General features: G+C 41.1%; 1 long non-coding RNA gene across 1 annotated transcript in view; it reads right to left on the bottom strand.

Annotated features, from left to right (window-relative positions):
- Positions 1-18,408, bottom strand: part of LOC140476764 (uncharacterized) — an 82,560-nt gene that overhangs the window by 4,781 nt on the left and 59,371 nt on the right. The window contains exon 5 of the long non-coding RNA XR_011960599.1: positions 16,754-16,873. This is a non-coding gene — a long non-coding RNA (uncharacterized lncRNA). The remainder of the gene's footprint in view (positions 1-16,753; positions 16,874-18,408) is intronic.

The following is an 18,408-nucleotide window of genomic DNA, read 5'->3' as shown; positions in this document are numbered from 1 at the left end:
GGGGAGCCAAAATGAAGAGCAAAGAGGCTTAGCATACCTCTGTGCTGCAGATTAAACAGTCCTTCAAAGATGCCACAGACCGTGCTCTTGATTTGTCTTATAACAATTTTCAAAAATCACATAATCCTCTGTTAGCGGAAATTTGACAAAAATAAAACCTTCTCCTCCTGGGGTGCCTGGTTTCTTTTAAGTGTGTTGCCCACTTCCATGTCTTGGCACTACTGATGCATGAAACTTCGTTCCATAATCCTTTCATGATGTTATTTTCTTTGTAGAATTTCATTTTATCCTCTTCATATCCATGGGGACAATATCCTCCTCAAAGAGCACTACTGGCTGACAGCTAACGAAGTATTTGCATTGATGTAGGACGACAGGAAAAAAACACAGCTATACATCAGTCTGACATCCCATATTCCCTACCGGAACACACTCCAGCTCTCAATGTTTGAACGACTTGGTTGGCAACAAATATCACCTACTGCAAACCTGACCAAAGTCGTGAAGCCTAAGGTTTCAACCTTCCATGGAAAATCTGGGCATCTCTTAAACTTTAGAAGCTGCAGCAGTGAAGATGCAAACAGTGGGACATGAGGAAACAGCTCAAATTGTGAATGTGTTCATGCAAAACAGACCATCAGCTCCTGCCCTGAGAGATCATTCAAGATGGCAGCACAACATTCACACACTGCATCAGATACAGCCACTGGATGGATTGCTGAGCTTGACATTAAACTACTCAACATCGCAGAATTCCCAACATTGTGCTTAATCATTCACAGGGAATTATTTTCCCTTGCCTATTTTCTCTGGTTTTATTTCTATTCTTACAGGGCATAGTTCTTAGTAGTATACATTATCACAATGTTTAATGTGGTCAAAAACTTCATCCAGCAGTCATTATGGTAGAATCCCTATAATGCAGAAAGAGACCATTTGGCCCATCACGTCTGCACAGACCCAAGCCTTTCCCCATCGCCTTATTTACCTGCATCTAGCCTGCACATCCATGGATGCTACAGACTATTTAGCATCGTTGATTCACCCAATGGAAACCCACATAGATACAGAGGGAATGTGCAAACTCTGCACAGACAGTCACCTAAGACTGGAATCAGACCCAGGTCTTTGGCGCTGAGACAGCAGTGCTAACCACTAGTCATCATATTACCTCATAATTCAAGGACGAATCTGGTAATTGGTGCCAGTGAGATAATTTACCGTGAGGGATATCACAGTTGAATTCGGTTTTAATTGTATATTCCCTAAATTCAATTACATGCAGGCACTGGACATTACTTGGGGATTCACTTGGTCTCCCTTGAAAAGGGACTGAAAATGTGGTTGCTGGGTTAGGAAGATACACACTTGTCATGGGTATCTCAGTAAATAAATGCTCACGAAAGTGTGTAAACATTGGCTCCAGTGTTTCCTGTTTTCTTTTCCAGATTTCCAGCCTCCACAGCAATTTTGTTTCTGTTGAAACCAAATGGTACTTTCAGCCAAAATGCTGTGAAAACACAATGCCAGAGTAATGTTGCTAACTGTGTAAATAGGGAAGTGCATTGGAGGCAGTTATACTGTCAAGTCTATTCTGTAACCTTTACACTTCCTTGCTCAAAACTGAATGGATTCTCCCCCAGTAATTCACCTTCACTCACTATCAACATAAGCATTGCAGAAGTGATGTTAAACAGAAGCCCATTTCTGGGTTTATTTCTCCGCACGTCACAATAAGAATGAAAACATTTGAAAGAATTATATTTTAATTCAGCATGTACACATAGCAATATTTTAATTTCCCTTCAGCCAAATAATGTTTCCATTACCAGCAGGAATGTACTGCCTGTCACTGAGAGATTCTATCTATTGACCTCAAATGCCCCCTCATCCAACACATAGCCTCCAATACATGGTGGAGGTAGTGTCCCCTACACAAATCACATGCCAGTCTCCCAACAGCATCCATTGCCTATTATTGAATTGAATTGAATTAGCTTTATTGTCACACATACTCAAATAAGTCCAGTGAAAAGTTTATAAGTCGCCACTTATAGCGCCATCTTCGGTACAACTGTACCTTGGTATAATCCTTAGTTACAAAATAGAGAAATGAAGAAAAGAAATTACATTGCAGCTATACACGGTATGACTATAGTTCAGGAAAAAAAGAAGCAAAGTTAAAAAGACAAACATCACAGTTTCCCTCCAAAGGCTCCCCACAGCAGGCCAATGGAGGGGCCTCCACGTAGTTTGACTGGTGCACACTCCGTAACAGACCACTACACCATTCCCACACTAGGCCACTGCTGCCATGCTCTCACACCAGGCTCCACTGGGTTGCTGGTCACTGGTATCTCCACCAATCCCACTTCAGTGGTCATGAGTTAGAATCTGAGAGGAAGGAGGAGAGAAAGAAAAAAATAGACAAAGAATGTGCAGAGCGTAGGAGCTCCAGATGGTAAGAAGCAACTGGAAAAAGCAACTATGAATTTCTGAATTTTCTTTTAAAATGTTTCAAATCATCTTTAATTGGAATACTCAGGCTTTTAACCTCCAGTGGTGCACTTCATAGACGAGAATGTGATGGAATGTGAAGGGGGCCATTCTTTGAAAAAAGTGGCCAGTTAATATCTCACTCCCTTTTTAATTCTGTATGACTCTGCAATCATTTCCTTTCCTATTTATCTATTCAGTCTCCCTTTAAAAACTGGCTCTGCCATCCTTACAGACAGGTAAATTGCAGACCAGAGGAAAACGCTACATAAAACTTACTCTCATTCACTTTTCCTTCCACCACTTGATCTTAAATCTTGTCCCTATGGTTACCAAAGCACCTGCCAATAGAAACAGTTTCTCCTCATTTATACCATCAAAATATTTCATAGTCTGGAGGATGGGGCTGAATTTTACTCGAAATCAGATGGAACTTTTGGTGCATTTCATGGGGAGTTTCTATCCACGAGCCCGAGCTGGTTTTCCACACTTTTTCCCAAAATCACCTCATTATCTGTACACCATGCCTCTATGGGGCATTGCTCATCATATTCTCCCACTTACCAGAGGTCAAGTGTTAGTAATCTGCAACTACTTTGAATATGTCATACAGACTGAAACTGGCATCCCACATTACTGACATAGGCCTAGCAGTCCTGGTACTTCTTGGGGGAGAGAATGTGTGATCACTGTCCATAAACTATATCCCGAGATGTGAATAACTAGTGTCCAAGATGGAGGGCGGGAGCAGTGTGTGAGCTGGAGTCACCAGGTAACTACTCTGATTTCTGTGTCAGGAATCGTCGCTGTCAAGACAAGGTAGGAAAGTGCGTATTAATGAAGTGAGTGACTTGGTGATGAGGAGCTTAATGCATGCTAATGTATGTAAATAGTCGTCTCACTGCTGAGGCGTGAGAATCCTATCCCATCATTCAACACTTGATTGGAAAATGGGACATTTTGCTGTCAACATTGAGAAGCTCTGCAGGGACACATTCACGCAATTTTCCCAACTTGCTCACCATTCCCACATCGTTCAGGGTCTGGGAAGATTCAAACTGCCAGTATTGAATCTTCCCTGAACCTTTTCTGTTCTTAGGAGAACATTTACAGGTTCTTCCACATGATCGAGGTCCTGTTGATGTCCATCGTACTTGACCCTTCTCTGCACCTTCTCCAAGACCTTGGCATGTCCTGCCTAAAGTGTGATGCCAGAATTAGACGCCGATACTCCAGCTTAAGCCCAATCAGCTATTTGTAAAGATTTTGCACAACCTCGCTAGGCCTTCGGTTCTAAAGGGAAAGATTTTGTACTTTTTTTTAAACCAAGCTTATCAACACAATCTTTGAAGGCTTGCATGATTCTCAGGTCTCTCTAAGCTGAATTTTCATGTCATGAGCAATGAAACAGGAACCAGGATTGTTCCTGATTCCTGGGTCAGCCCCTGGGGAAAAACAGGCACGCTTTGGGATTTTAACTCGAATGCTCTGTAATTGGCATGGAGACAGGTTCCTTGACCTTAAGGAGTTTTCAAAATTTCTTTCATGGGATGTTAGCATCATTGGCTAAGCCAGCATCCCTAATTGTTCAGAAGGAAGTGCAGAGTCAACTACATGTTGTGTACCTTGAGTGTCACATAGCCAGATTTGGTAAGAGTAGTAAATTTCCTTCCCTAAGGATATTAGATGAGTGTTTAAGACAATCAATCAACAATAATTACATGGATGCCATTAGGTTAGCTTTTTATTCATATTTTCAAGACTTGTCATGGGTCGGATTCAAACTCATGTCCCCCCAAACCATTAGCCTTGGATTCTGGATTACTAGTTTATTGACATAACCACAATGCTACCAGCTTAGGAGTGTCACAAAGCTAGTCCCCTTTATCTAAAAGCTTTACCTTTCTCAAGGATACTGTGTCCTTGATTCTTTTCAGAGGGGTCATAAACACCTCCCAGCTCTGAGGTGACTAGTTTGGTACAGAGATGAAAAAGGATGTTGAGAGGCCTTTTGTTTATATGTAAACAGATGAGACTTCAGGCCAAAGTGGTCATGTTTTAGAAGTGACATGTATAATGAAAAGGGAGTGGTCAGCTCTCTAGTTGAGCAGCTCAGTCCAGACCTAGTTGGGAGTTCATCTGTTTGGAAGCAGGCTGCGAAACTTTCTCTCTCCTTCTGCCCTTCCAACTTCAACCTATAAGCATTTGTTCCATTTTTACTATTTTTTCAAAGGGGTTTGCTTTGACTGTTGTGTATCTTTGGAACAGCATATTTAAGACAAGTTTGGATAGACTGAGTTCTGTAGGGGTTCTTTAGTCTGTTCTTTGTGTATCATTGTGTAATTTTGTGAATAAATGTTTGTCTGTTTTAAACCTGACAGTCAACCTAGCTAACTTACTCCGGGTAATTTTCACTGTATATTTACTGAAACAAATTGTAAAGTTATAGTCTGGGCTGCCTGCTTAAGAATGTTTAGAGTGTCCTGGCCTAATCCATAACAGAGGCAACTTAAGGTCTTCCAACTTGCAGTGATCAAACAACAGGCTGCAAAAGTGAGCAAGTAACTGATAGAGTGTTTCAGTATGAACATGCACTCCTGCACCAATATTCCTCGACCAAATCACAAAGATGGCTACAGTAGCCAGTCCACCATTGTGTGATGTGCTCCGGGGGGGGGGATCCTTCACAAGATGTCCTTTGACTGAGTCTGCACCCGGTACATCTCTCTGGTACACTGCACACCTCCCACACCTGCTGTTGGGCTCTCCCTGTCAAGCAATTAACCTGTTTCTCCAATACAAGCGCCATCCTACCATTTGCCATTCCCAGAAGAATCACCGAAACACCTTGGTGCCTGCACCATCTTTAAAAAGCCATTGTGCAGCTGGATTCAACCCTAACACATGACATCATCTTGTCCCTATCTCAACACACAATTCTACTTCTTACCCCACCATCCTCCCACTGTTATAGTCCCCCACAATTTTGGCTAACCAGCCTATTTTGGAAATTACACCCCTTTACCCCTGCAGCCTCCCCATGCACCCTCCTCAACGATCAATGCACAAATCCCCTGAACTCCATTCATCCTGACCTCTGACCAACATTGACAAGCATCTGTGGATACCGGAAATCTGAAACAAAAACTGAAAAAGCCTGTGGGAAGAAATGTTGCAATTGTACCAGCCTCCATCACTTCCCCTGGCAGGTCATTCCATACACGTACCACCCTCTGCATGAAAAAGCTGCCCCTTAGGTCTCTTTTATATCTTTCCCCTCTCACCCTAAACCTATGCCCTCTAGTTCTAGACTAGACCCTAGGGAAAAGACTTTGTCTATTTATCCTATCCATGCCCCTCATAATTTTGTAAACCTCTATAAGGTCACTCCTCAGCCTCCAACACTCCAGGGAAAACAGCCCCAGCCTGTTCAGCCTCTCCCTAAAGCTCAAATCCTCCAACCCTGGCAACATCCTTGTAAATCTTTTCTGAACCCTTTCAAGTTTTACAACATCTTTTCAACAGGAAGGAGACCAGAATTGCACACAATATTCCAACAGTGGCCTAACCAATGTCCTGTACAGCTGCAACATGACCTCCCAACTTCTGTACTCAATACTCTGACCAATAAAGGAAAGCATACCAAATGCCTTCTTCACTATCCTATCTACCTGCGACTCCACTTTTAAGGAGCTATGAACCTGCACTCCAAGGTCTCTTTGTTCAGCAACACTCCCTTGGACCTTACCATTAAGTGTATAAGTCCTGCTAAGACTTGCTTTCCCAAAAAGCAGCACCTCGCATTTATCTGAATTAAACTACATCTGCCACGTCTCAGCCCATTGGCCCATCTGGTCAAGATCTTGTTGTAATCTGAGGTAACCCTCTTTGCTGTCCACTACACTTCAATTTTGGTGTCATCTGCAAACATACTAACTGAACCTCTTATGCTCGCATCCATATTAAAACCATTAAAACCAATTCAAAATACTGAAATAAGGCAAATGGGAATGCATACTTTCTTTTAGAAATGGAAGTCTTTTAAGCAGCTAGAACAGACAAAATGGACTGAATGGCTTATTTCATGCTGTACAATTCAATAACTCCACATCATGTTCACTGTTTGCACCATGCTACCAGCATCCATCTTCAAGTCAAGGAGAACATAGCCATGTGTAAGGTCACCCTATTGTCAGACATTAAGGGCTGTTATTTATTTACGGTACATTTTTATTACACAGTTATCTATATTTTAGAAGCCATTCCCCAGGGTTCAGGATAAATTGAACTGGAATGGCCTCAGCTGGCCTGATGAGCACTGAGCCTTTCCTGAATGCAGCAGCATGAAGGCTACTTTAACTCCCAGGCTTCATCCCAACATCACAGGTCAGCTGCCTGGTGGCTCTAGAGTCAAGAGGCTACCAGCCATAGCATTGGAATGGTTCCATGGGAGAGGGAGAGTGATGGAAAGGGCAAAGGCTTCAACGTGCCTCATGTAATTCAGGGAAAGCACCTTCCTGATCCTTCAAGTGACTTCTTAAAAACAACTTTACCTCAAATGGTATCAACTTATCTTTATTCCACTTCACAGGAAGAACTTAACAACTTTCCCTCTGTCATGCTTGTGTCTGGGGAAGGGTGGGGCGGCAGTTTATCGGGCAGGAGGATGGCAGCCAGGGATCTAATGGACTTCCTGATCACCCTCTATCAATTAAAACCCAATAAAATGCCTCAGTCTGCCACTGGCACTCAATCAGCAGTGGGGAGGTTGTGTGGGGGTGGGGTGGGGGGTGGGGGGAGGCTTGCATTGTGAGGTACTTGGCAGGAAATCCTGATGCATTGAAAGATGTGGAAATGAGGGGCTGCTGAAAGCCAAATTCCTGTCCTTGCTAGTGAGCCCCACTCCCCTGCCCCACAACCCATATACCCGACCCACCCCTCTTCATCACTCACCTATGACCGGGGACAATACCAGGCCTCAAGTCAGTGTCCATCAGACCCCCATTTCCCCATTGGTTTTACCTCTTGATAGAACTGTTGTAAGGTCGGATTGTTAAATGGAACTTCATCCTAGAAAAGCCCTACCACTTTCCAGTTAATTGCCAAAAGCTTTCTGTAAGTCCACACATACCACATCTGTTTCAGTACTCAGCCAGCACATCGAGCATTTGCTTGCCAATTCTGCCTCATTTCTTCATGGGCCAGAGTTGAGCGTGACAAGCAGCAACTCAAAAACATTTCCACATTGGCTAGTTCGGAGAGAGGCAGTTGTTTAAAAGCTGCCGTTGTATCTTTCATTTTCTGGACCGTACCGTCTTGATGTCAAGAACTGGTCTCCAGGTCAGGAATCCATTGAATACCCATTGAAGAGGTTCAGGCTTATTCTGCCCATGGCCAGGAAACAGAATAGCCTTCAATAATCACTTACTTTTGCCATCAGTGGCCTTGGCAACACAAAATGGAAACATATTTTGACCTGATACCTGGTGACACTGTGTTTAAGTGACAACATTCCTTCTGCTATTGGAGTGGACAGTTCTGATAGTACCACAACATTCATTCCGTGTAAAGCTTGATGGTAACAGTAAAAGCAATCTGCTTCGAGATGGAAAATCAAATGTGTAGGGCTGAGTTTCCATCGGGGTTCCCTCCCTCGTTCTGTGCAACCTCAGCATTACAGCTGTGCAAGCACAAGAAAACTATGTGATTCACTGCAATAGTCATTACATTTTCTTTGAACATGCCCAATTGCCCACAGCAGACTCACAGATGATGGCAGTAAGGACAGGGACCTAAGAGTGAACTTTTCAGGCACTGATGCATTCTATAAAATGCTTCTTCTGAACCTCCTCCCACTCCCTATGCTGCATATAAAAGCAGCAGCCAGTGGAATATTGTAATCCCCTATATTGATAGTGCCTCATGATACACATAAAACTAACATCAGTCACAGCAGGGCAAGGAGGTTCCAGCTTTGAGAAGTTATCAGTAAAAGTTCTATTCTTCCCAGATGGCAAACACCTCCACAGGTTTTCAGGTGAGAAGCAAAGCAATGTTACAAATGCAAATAGACCTGGAATCTCCAGTCAGTAACTCAGTCCCCTCAAAGTGTGAGGACCCAATAAAGATGAAGAATCCACCCCCTAGCCAGGAAGTACAGGCTCCAGGTGTGTGAATGACTACATTCAGGACACTCCAGACATATAAGTTTGTATCAAGATTAGAGTAGTGCTGGAAAAGCACAGCAAATCAGGCAGCATCTGAGGAGCAGGAAAATCGACGTTTCGGGCCAAAGCCCTTCATCAGGGATTTTCCTGCTCCTCGGATGCTGCCTGCCCTGCTGTGCTTTTCCAGCACTACTCTAATCTTGACTCTAATCTCCAGCATCTGCAGTACCCACTTTTGCCCATGTAAGTTTGTATGTCTGAGTTACACGGAACTTACAGTCTGTTAATGAGCAGTATATTTGAACAGGCTGGGAGCTCTGCAAGACAGTCTGATCATGTCATGTCATGTACTGTCGATTATCAGGTCAGCCATGATCTCAGTGAATGGTGGAGAAGGTTCAATGGAGCAATTAGGCTACTTCTGCCCAAATGTCTTATTCGGAAGGCCTCAACATCCACAGACCCCTGATTCCCAGGTGTCACACTGCACTATACCATCAATTTTATGTCCATTATCGATCACAAATATTACAAACAAATGACAACCTAATAAAACAATTGTTTCTTTAATTGTGCACAGAATTCTGTCATTATATAAACATGAATATGCTTTTTTTTATTTCTGTTTGTTAATGGTAGTAAGTGTAGTGAAATGGTAAACCCCCTCTGTAAATCCTTTTTCACTTTGTCTCATTTTTCCTGACACATCGCAAAAAGATATATTGATAAAACTTTACTAACACTTAATATCATAGAACATTTGCTACAGTAAATTATCTAATCCTTGCAATCCAAAGAAAATAATATATGATCCTGATTAACAAGGAATGCTCTCCATTTTGTCTTATGAAAAAATAATTGTATGATGACCAGAATATCACACTAATGTTGGCATTGATGTCATTGCTATGAACTTGTGGGGGACATTAAAAATATTGTTATACTTTAATGAAACACTCTCAAAATACCTCAACCATCTGTTCATTATACCGTTAGATTTCTAATGCCAAATTTAGGACCCACAATCATCAGCAGTCTGCTTCCCATTTCCTAAGTACATTATCTCTAAAATGTGCATGGTAAGCAATGGAAATATGGTGCTGCACAGAAGAGTGACGAATTTGTAAACCAACTTATAAAAAAAAAGTTGGTGCAAAATTAATTCAACTTCAGTAGATGAGATTTTTAAACAATCACATCTTGTATATAAACTACAGTTCATCGTGTATCCACTGAGTTAGGACCTGATATAGGCAGTCAGGTGGAAATCCCACTTTGTTTCTTTTGGGCAAAGGAAAAAGAATTAAAATTGTATTTGTGTCCTTATATTCCAACTAAAGAAGCCTTTTGTGTCAGAGTTGTTCCTTATTTTCCACCACTTCTCGTAATCCTCATACATTTCCTGTCCAAGGCTTATTCAGTGAGACATTTTATTCAACATGTTAAGTATCTTTGGTGGTTCTTGTTCCATATGCCTTAGGAATTACCAAGAAAAAGTGCTTTAACCTTTGGTACTGTTTTCCCTTCTCTTGGGCTGCAGAGATATAATACCCATAACTAACAACTTCTTTATTGGTCTTGCATTGGTAATTGTTATTTAGCCTGCAGCTGCTTAAGGCAAGAAATTATTCCACTCCTCACCACCCTCTCCCCTTCTCAAATCCTGCATCTAGCTGAATACTCTTCACATTAAACTAATAGTCTGCTGTTATGAATGTCAAGAATCCTCCACCACCACACCTACCTCCCCTGCTTCCAGCTCCAACATTTCAGCTGTACAATGTACACATTTGGATCTTTAAATCATTGTGCTACCTAGCCCATACATATGCCAATCAATACTCCTAGGGTAATATTTTCACTTTGCTGTCCCAGAACAGTGTAAGGAACAAGCTGGGCAGAGATTAGATTATCAAGTATCGTGAAACTGTCTGCAACTTCAAAAGGATACAGAGCAAAGGAAACCATAGTTTATCAGGACTGTAACGGTGACGTGATTATCTTTCATGTCACGCAGATGTAGGGCAGTATGGGGGATAACTCAGGGTCTGCCATGATAGCAGAGGCTGAAAACATGAGCTGACGGGAAATATAAAAGCAGCATTTAGCTTGGAACGTAAATCATTAGTTTTGGGTCAGATATTGACAATGAGCAGATTCTCAAGTGTGCTAACTGCAAATCCAACAATTCAATATGTGTATGCATCTATGCAGTGTGAGCATCTTATTGATAAGAAATGCAAGATGGTCTTTTTTTTGGAAACATGCTTTTCACTAGGTCAACAGATTGTTAATAGTCTGTCAAAGAATGATACATTGATTGTCAGTAAAACTCTGAGATGTTTGTCCTCAATTATTCCCACTAGCACACTGCCAGCAAGTTGACTCAGAAAAATGGCTTTGCAGGGAGCAGATAAACAATGATCCTTTGGAAGAAAATGCTTGCCAGTGACATCATTTCCTCAGGAGGGGGTGGGGGGGGTGTAATCATTTACAGAGTCATGAATTTAGTATTTAGTTCATATCCTGTAGGTCCATACATTGTGAAACACATTGTTTGATTCAAATTTCCAATTTAGTTGATGAAGTATTCTAATTCAGGAAGGAGAGGAAGATCCCACTCCCATGTGCTATTCCCTTCCACTGCCTTGTACAAAAATTACTGAAAGAAGACAGCAGTTGTTGAAACCTTTTGTCTTTTTCTCATTGGAACAAACCCAACAAGATCACAGCTAAATTTAACAAGATCATAACAGCTTACAAAGCTTAGTATAATCAGTCAAGCTCATAACATACAAATAAAAACAAAATACCACAGATGCTGGAAATCTGAAACAAACACTGAAAAAGCTGGAGAAACTCGGCAGGTCTGGCAGCATCTGTGGAGAGAGAAATAGGGTTAACATTTTGAGTCTGGGACGATTCTTCACAAGGCCCAATAAAAATGCCCAACTGGCTCCAATGAAATTGGATTTTGGAGCCTCTGAATGCTGGACCCAGGAATGGTTTGACCAGGTAAACACAGCTCAGTTCTCAGGACACATTTTTGGGAGGGTACCCCTTTGAGCTGAGGTGACTCTTTGGAGCTGGTCCTGGGACAGTTTTGGAGGAGGTAAGCTACCCTTTGGTGGAGCTAATAGATACTTTGTTACTGTGTAACGTATGGGTGCTTGTTTGTAAAATGTCCTTCCAGTGGTAAAAATTAGAGGGGTTGTTGAAGGATCCTTGGTGAATTTGTACAGTGCACTTTTAAGATGGTGCATATTGCTGCCACTGTGTGTTTGGTGGTGAAGGGATGATTATTTTAAGTGATGGATGGTGTGCCAATCAAAGAACTGCATTGTATTTGATATCTTTGAGCTTCTTCAGTGTCATTGGAGCTGCACTCATCCAACCAAGTGGGAGTATCCCATCACATTCCTGACTTATAGATAGTGGACAGGCATTACAGTGACAAAGCCTACTTGGGTGGCATGTTGGCACAGTGGTTAGCACTGCTGTTTTGTAGTGTCAGGGGCCCAAGTTCAACTCCACCCTCAGTTACAGTCTGTGTAGAGTTTACATATTCTCCCTGTCTCTGTGTGGGTTTGCTCCAGTTTCCTCCCACAATCCAAAGATGTACAGGTTAGCTGGTTTGGCCATGCTAAATTGTCCTATAGTGTCCAAGGATGTGCAGACTAGTTGGATTAGCCATGGGAAATGCAGGGTTACAGGGATGAGGTGGGTCTGGGCAAGCTGCTCTTTGGAGGACTTGGGCTGAGTTGCCTGCTTCCACATTGTAGGTATTTTATGATTCTAAAAGGTGAATTACTTGCCTCAGAATTTCTAGCATACTCTTGTAGTCACGGTATTTATATGGCGAGTCCAGTTCAGCTTTTGGTCAATGGTAACCACCAGGATGTTGACAGTGGGTGAGTCAGTGATGGTATTGCCATTGAATGTCATGGGGAAATGGTTAGATTCTTCGTTGTATGAAATAGTCATTACCTGACACTTTTGTGACATGAATGTTACTTACCACGTATCAAACCAAGACTGGATATTGTTCAGGTCTTGCTACATACACACATGGACAGCTTCAGAATCTGAGGAGTTGTGAATGGAGCTGAACATTGTCTAATCATTAGCAAGTATCCCCTCTTCTGACCTTATGAAGGACGCAAGTTCCTTTATGAAGCAGCTGAAGATGGTTGGACTGTAACAGTGCCCTGAGGAACCCTAAAAAAAAACTTTCCTGGAGTTGAGACAACTGACCACCAATAATCACAATGAACAAAATCAGAAATTGCTGAAAAATTCAGCAGGTCAGGCAGCATCTGTGGAGAGAAAGCAGAATTAATGTTTTGGGTCCAGTGACCCTTCATCACAATCACAACCATCTTGGTTTGTGCTAAATATGGGTCCATTCTGTGGAGTGTTTTCCTCCCATTTTAAAATTCTGATGAACTCCAATTTTATTAGGAATCCTTGAGGCTATATTCATTTAAGAACTGCATGGATGCCAAGAATAGTCACTCTCACCTCACCTCTGGAGAGTAACTCCTTTGTCCATGTTTGGATCAAGACTGTAATGAGGATAGAGGCTGAATGACCTTGGTAACCTAGATTGAGTATCAGTGAGCAGGTTATTGCTGAGCAAATGCCATTTGATAGAATTGTCAATGACCTCTCCCAACACTTTGTTGATAACTCGGTTTATGACTTGGACTATCAAGGCTGTCAAGGAACTGTCAAAGCTGTTAAGAAACTGTCCAAAAACAGCTTGAGATTTTTTTCACTATTTGTGTTTGCATAAACCATAATAGGATTGGTGCTGCATGACTGATTTCCCAAACTATCATTTTCACAATAGGACGATATGAGATAAACACTTTAATGGACCACTCCAATTATTTAGAGAGTGGAGATATTTGCAGAAGAGATTAAATATTTAAAGAGTCATAGAGTCATAGAGATGTACAGCATGAAAAAAGACCCTTCGGTCCAACCCGTCCATGCCAACCAGATATCCCAACCCAATCTAGTCCCACCTACCAGCACCCAGCTCATACCCCGCCCAACCCTTCCTATTCATATACCCATCCAAATGCCTCTTAAATGTTGCAATTGTACCAGCCTCCACCACATCCTCTGGCAGCTCATTCCATACACGTACCACCTTCTGCGTGAAAAAGCTGCCCCTTAGGTCTCTTTTATATCTTTCCCCTCTCATCCTAAACCTATGCCCTCTAGTTCTGGACTCCCCGACCCTAGGGAAAAGACTTTGTCTATTTATCCTATCCATGCCCCTCATAATTTTGTAAATCTCTATAAGGTCACCCCTCAGCCTCCGACACTCCAGGGAAAACAGCCCCAGCCTGTTCAGCCTCTCCCTGTAGCTCAGATCCTCCAACCCTGGCAACATCCTTGTAAATCTTTTCTGAACCCTTTCAAGTTTTACAACATCTTTCCGATAGGAAGGATTAAACTTTAAAGTTGCTTTTTTTCTCATAAGGAATTAGTTAAAGGATGACCTTTTTTCAATAATTGGATCAATTGACATAATTTTATTTTCTGTCAGCATACTTCCTGAGGAATGTCCACAGGCAATACTATGTGTGTCGGTGTGGAGAGGGAAGGGAAAGAGTGCTGGCACTGGGTTGGCACAAGGGCTATAACTGGCCATGGGCATTACTGGGGCAGAGAAATATGATGGTCCATGGGACATAGATAATTGGCCATCGGGTGTCACAAGCAACTTTAGGGACCATACATAGGTGTGCAGACATGAAGGTTGATATGAAGGATGTGGATCATGGGGGTGGTGACAGGGCATTAGATGGCATGAATGGGCATAGAGGATGTGAGGAATGTGAGAAGGAGAACTGGAGGGACTGTTTATTATATTTTCACCTTCACTTTGAATAATGAACACAGCATCAGAGTCCCTTTAAGCACATTGTGAATTGGCAGCCTCTCTTTTAGGGGCACATGGCCCAATTCCCTTGACTATAAATAAAAAAATATGGGCAGCGATTTATTAAGATTTGCTTCATAGAGCCAGAATTTCTTCTGCTTCTACACACTTGACCTAGGTATACAAATTTATGCCAATGTTTTTAATGACAATTGGTATACAGAATATTTATCTCTTGCACCTTGAAATTTATTCACTATTACATATCTCAGCGCAATCTTCATGTTTCACCACGGTGATTAAAAGAAACTACTCAAAATGTTTTCTGCAGTATCCAGTGGGGTGGAAACAAAGATAAACACAGTGAAAATACCAGAAAACAGTCTTTATTGGATGTCGAGAGCTTGATAATTACGTGGAATTTCACACCACCAAAATCAGGTCACTTGGCCCAAGTGTTCTGTGCTTACTTTTACTCTTACTTCATCCAGATCTATCGGCATATTTCTATTTCTTTCTCCCTCATGATTTAACAAATTCTTTCATGGGATGTGGGCAATGTGAACAATTGTTGCACATCTTAATTACCCTAAAATCCATCTGGTTCACTACCATCCTCTGGGAAGAAAACTGCTTCCCTTTCCTGATGGTCAGCGTTACGGAGACTAGTCTTTACTCCCAGGTGCATTCATTCTTTTACGTTCCACCAGCTAGCATGGGAGGATTTGAGCCCATGTCCCAGATCATTAGCCTTGACTAACTAGTCCAATGACATTACCATATTGTCACCATCACCCCCACTGTAGTCACTCATAACTGCTTAAAGATAGCCATTGCTAATGTGGGCTGTTGTGAGCTTTATATTCCAAGCACTCTTTCTGCAAAAATATAGTGCAATTGTAGAAAGGTTACACCACAAAAAAAGGTTGAATGGCCTATTGTGTCCAAGGCAGATCTCAGCAACAGCAATTCTGTGATTACCACTACCCACTCCTTTTCTTGTAACCTTGCAATTTTTTTCTCTCTTCAGGTGCTTATCCAATTATTTTTAAAGACCCAATTAAATCAGGTTTCATTAAGTTGTCTCACAGTGTATTCCAGGTCCTAACAACTCAATTTTTTTTAAAAAGTCTTCCTCACATTCCTTCTTTTACCTAAAATTTAAAATCTGTGACCTTTTGATCTCAATCATTCTCCCCTTATCATTGTGATAATGGTAATATATTCATGAAGTGGACAATCAGCATTGAAAGACAATAGAGGTTCAATGGGTTTTAAGATACAATTTTACAAGGTTGAATAAATGCTACCTAATTATTGCTACAGTGCTTGTCTAAATGCCAATTCTGAGGTACATTCCCCGACTGTTGGATGATTTTATCAAGACTTCCTGTTCTACATAAGAACTGTGAGGCATTATTCAGGTAATCCTTTTATTACCCAAGAGGAAATTGTGAAAAAATATTTTGAATAGTAAAATTTCCAAACTTTTTTAAATGCTAAATTTGATGAGTGAAATGAATTGCAAAGTACAATGTTGAGTCACAGTTTGAACACCAAGTTGTGAAAAGATCCGCATACAGTCAAAACCTCCCAAAATAGAAAATTCTTGATCAAAACCACACTGATGTGAGGAGGTAATGAGTGAAAACCTCAGGCCTCTCTACACAGGAAAAGCTAACACTACAGCTAGACTGCACTAGTCTTTTGTGTGCATCTCCTGACAACCAATTACCAAGACAAACCGAGGTAAAAAAAAGAGATAAGGTGAACAAACTATTCTCAAAATGCAATTTTTGTAGTTTATAGTGTGCAAGTTCACTGTCATGTGTGATATGTGTCATAGGATAAAAGTATTCATTGGCAAGAAAAAAAATCAATTTTTGAAGCGCAAAGAAATATACTTAGCAGTTCTACTTATTAATTAGAATGTCAACTGAATCCAACTGATTGAATTTTCACAAAATAAAATGTGCTTTCCAGATAATTTCATCGTAATCATTTGTGGCATTTTACCTGAATATTTTTTATTTATCAATTACAACATTTGAGTTAAGTCAGAAACCACTGATAATCAAGAGAGATTCTATGGTTTTCCATTTGTGTTTATTGCTTTTTCCACAATTCAGCACTTTACAGTTTAATAAGATGTCATCTTTTTTACTTAAATAATTTAAATGATCAACATACTTACATCATTTTAAATGCTGAAGAGGGAGTCTGGTACACTTAGTATTCATTAAAGACATTAAAGACACAGTATGTTTCCTGTGTGCCTGTACCACACAATGGAAATATTCAGACTGCCTTTGATCTGAAATTTAAAGATAAAATTGTATCATTAAAGCAATATTAGTTTTTATTCTTTCGCATAAGTCTAATTTTTTCTACATTCTATCACAAGATGGGGGTACTTTTAACTTTGGCTGTGAGTGTAAAACTTGCGATATTGAATTAGACACATTGGATTAAAAATCCCTCTCCACTTTTATTTCCAAAGTCAACTATTTTATACTATTGCCAAAGTCAAAATACTGCACGCTGCAGCCCCCAGTACCACCCCCCTATTCCAGCCCTTGCCAAGTTCACTACTTTCCACCTCAACAACCTTTTCCTACTGTGTTTCTACAGACCATCTGAGGCCTCTTAGATCACAAGAAAATATTGCAAAAGAGTGGAAGATCCAACTTATTACTGCTTTTAGTCCTTCTTCGCTGCCATTTTAAACACAATTTGAAAACCAGCAATTACATTTTACCGGTTTTTAAAAAATGAAGCTTGCTTTATTGGCTTACTCATCACTCACTGAGCTAATTTTGAGTACTCTAGTAAAAAGCCAACCTAATAATATTGCAAATCATGGGCAAAACTTTGCATGGAATCCACTTTTCATTGAATGGACCTCAATTCAACAGAATTCAAAAGCTGTTACTTCTTCCATTTCTCACTTGTACCAATTTATCACCTCTTCAGCCTTTCTGTTCACTGTTCAGTAACCTCTGCTAAAAATATGCAAACTTTGAAATCAGACATAGAATAGACAGACAGACAGGGCAGCACAGTGGCTGGGATGGCACAGTGGCTCAGTAGTTAACACTGCTACCTCACAGTACCAGGGACCTAGGTTCGATTCCAGCCTTGGGTGACTACTTGTACATTCTCCCTGTGTCTATGTGGGTTTCCTCCCATAATCACGAAGGTGTGCAGGTTAGGTGAATTGGCCATGCTAAATTGCCCATAGTGTTAGGTGCATTAGACAGGGGTACGAATGGGTTTGGGTGGTAACTCTTTGGAGGGTTGGTTTGGGCTGAGGGGCCTGTTTCCATGGTCCTTCCCACCCAGAACTTACCTGGGCATAGATAGGAAGATGCAGCTATCTGTCCTGACAACTACATTAAACTACCATTTCCTTCCTCACTTGCCTCAGGCCTTAAAGTTACTGTCCTCAGGGTGAAAATCTCTTCAATGGTTTATATTTGTGAGTGAAGGATAGTGACTGGGATGGGAACCCCCACCCTGAGGTGATGAGCCCTGTGGAGGATGTCCCTCCAACGACAGTGCAAATCTTTCAAGTGAACAAAAACAGCAGAAAGCATTTGGCAGTAAAGGAGTAAAATAAATAAATTAGGCTAATAGGGCCTGTGATGCTAAATAGTGGTGCGTTGTTTGATTGGTTATAAAAAGAAAATGACTAACATTGGTATCTTGTTTGACCTCACTGCAGAAAGAAAAAATCTGCATAGCATAACATCCACAAATAAAATAGATCCTTTCATTCCTTTCCAAGAAAAGTATCATTATAATATGTTTTCTTTTTTGAAAATGGTAAAACATGTGGCTTCCGAGTTA

This window comes from Chiloscyllium punctatum, chromosome 5, assembly GCF_047496795.1.
Source record: "Chiloscyllium punctatum isolate Juve2018m chromosome 5, sChiPun1.3, whole genome shotgun sequence".
In the NCBI taxonomy this organism is placed as follows: domain Eukaryota; kingdom Metazoa; phylum Chordata; class Chondrichthyes; order Orectolobiformes; family Hemiscylliidae; genus Chiloscyllium; species Chiloscyllium punctatum.
Note: the sequence above shows the minus strand (reverse complement) of the source record. Positions and strands in the feature narration are given on the sequence as shown.